Here is a 2500-nt window from a genome sequence, read left to right as displayed (position 1 = left end):
GAGCTTTTATTTAACTCCACGCCGAGAGACCGAGTCGATACCTTTCCCCACTTCTGTCTGCGGACCGACTCTTTTGTAGTGTTTATGGAAAAAGTATAGCTCTCGCAACCTTGAAGCGGTCCTTAGAGAGTGGGTTTCCCAGAGCCACCCATTATTTTACCCAGCATGCCTTGCGAGTGTGATTGGAGCGGGTGCACGGGGGGTCATGAGTGGCAGAATAAAGTATGTGTGTGCGTGTGTGTGCGTGTGTGTATGTGTGTGTGTGTGTGTGTGTGTGTGTGTGTGTGTGTGTGTGTGCGTTTGTGTGCGTGTGTGTGTGTGTGTGTGTGTGTGCATGTGAGTAGAGGGCGTGGAGGCCTTCATCACGATTTAGCGCCTAGCGCTCTGGGCTGATTAGCTTGGCGTGAGTCGTGACTCCTACTCTCAGCCCGCTGTATCGGTTTCTGTCTGCGATGTTGAAATATTTGACTTCTCACTCGGAGGTCTCGGTGTGCCGGGCGGTGCTTGACCTGACGTGGCCTTGGAGCGCGCTCGCTTTGTGCCTGAAGGGACCATTAGCTATATTAGAACAGTTGGGCAATGCGACTAGAAAAACTCTTTTTTTTTATCCTCGGTGAAGTTGACTTGGAAACTATTATTTGGAACTATTATTTGGACATTTTTATAAATACTACATAAGATGGTGAGCCTATTTGGAAATTATTATAAATACTGTATAAGGCCCTGTGGCAATAGCATATAGCTATGGCTTGCAATGTTTTAAGCTATAGCACAGAGACAGCCTGTCTTCCCTTTTGTCTGTTCGTGTGATCTGTCTGTCTATCAGTGACAAGATCTATATTCACATTATCTGGAGAAAAAAGGGTTTTGTCTGCATACTGATTATAAAGTTTCCGGAAAATCTATATGAGGGCATGTTTTGATGCAAAATGCAAACTAGATAATTTTAGAGAATATACTGTATTGTTTTCCGTGCCTGTGTAACACGTTAAGTCTATTCAAGTCTACAGTATACGCTCCCATGAGCTGCAGGCAGACAGACATGATGAAAACTGGATCATTTTAGAGAATGTATTGTTTCCAGTGCCTGTGTCTACACTATACACGCCTGTACAAGTCTATATGCTGCCATGACGCACAGGCAGGCAGAGCCAGCAGACAGAACAGACAGATATGCGGTTGCTTCGTCTCTCCAGGGAACCTTACTGCCGTCATCGCTGCAGTCTCCTCCCTTTAGCAGGCTGGGCCGGTTCTGGACCGAAGGTGAGCCGGATCCGGGCCAGATGTGGTCTAGTTCTGGGCCAAATGCGGGCTAGTCCTGGGCCAAATGTGGGCCAGTTCTGGGCCATAGCCCCATCTGTCAGTACGAGTCTGACTCATAGCTCTTTCATGTCCCAGGATGCGCTAGCGTAGCGTAGCGTAGCGCCCAGCGGAGTGAAGGCAGGAGAAGGCAGGAGAAGACAGGGCGGTGTGATCATGCCTGACGTATATCCGCTCTGGATTGACAGGGACAGCCGTGCGTTCACTTTATGCAGGAGAGCAAACAGCCTTTTTTCCTCCTTCACACCCCCACCCTGTCCCTTAGTCTCCCGGGAATGGAGAATATTGGTCTGGGAGGATAGCTGGAGATACACCTTCCATTTTACAGAGTGGTTTTAGACCATTTTTGGACATTCCTCTCTGTCCTATATAAATAAAAGGCGGAATGCTGCAAAAATATATCAAAATATACAGTTTATGGAGTTCCAGTCTTAGCAGAAAAGTTTAGATTTGCGATGTCTCTAAATGTATTAAATATAGAAGATATATATACGGTCATTTCTTGTCATCTTGCTGGAGATGAACACTTCTCCTCTATTCCACTGTTTTTCACTGTTTTTTTGTCTCTATATCCAACCACAGTCCCTGGAGGCTCATATTCTTGCACTCTTTTTTTCCTTTCTTTTTCCTTCGCAAATGAACACAAGTTTTTACCATATGTCCACATGGACAAACTCACATAAAAACACAGACGCACACACACACACACACACACACACTGCACAGAGCTGACTAATTGTGAGTGTGTGCAATTAGGCTATACGGAAGCTGAGTCATGCTTTTGTTTGTATTGAGTGTTCTAAAACTAGTAAGATGCCATCTCTGGGTCTCTCAACACATCCCTATTCCGTGTGCAATCAACTTGTCACTGTAAAGCCAGCAGAAAACTGACTTGGGCCAATTCCATTACAGAATGCAGCGTGTGTGTGTATTATAGGAAGGTGTGTGTGTGTATGTGTGTGTGTGTATTTCAGAAAGCAGTGTGTGTATTACAGGAAGTGGTGTGTGTGTATTACAGGAATTGGTGTGTGTCTTACAGAAAGCAGTGTGTGTATAAAAGGAATTAGTCATTCACAAACAGTAGAGCTGATTCACTCTGCTGCTACAGTACATTTGCAGTGCGTGTAATGTATGGACATTTGCATTATGTGTCTGGACATGGCGTGGCTATCTGTGGGCT

At 45.4% G+C, this 2500-nt stretch overlaps 1 protein-coding gene across 1 annotated transcript in view; it reads left to right on the top strand.

Moving 5' to 3' along the window:
- The window catches only part of csmd2 (CUB and Sushi multiple domains 2), a 398565-nt gene that overhangs the window by 36930 nt on the left and 359135 nt on the right, over positions 1-2500 (top strand).

The sequence above is a fragment of the Sardina pilchardus genome, chromosome 24, assembly GCF_963854185.1.
Source record: "Sardina pilchardus chromosome 24, fSarPil1.1, whole genome shotgun sequence".
Taxonomy (NCBI): domain Eukaryota; kingdom Metazoa; phylum Chordata; class Actinopteri; order Clupeiformes; family Clupeidae; genus Sardina; species Sardina pilchardus.
The sequence above is the reverse complement of the archived record's forward strand: the minus strand, read 5'-3'. Positions and strand labels throughout refer to the sequence as shown.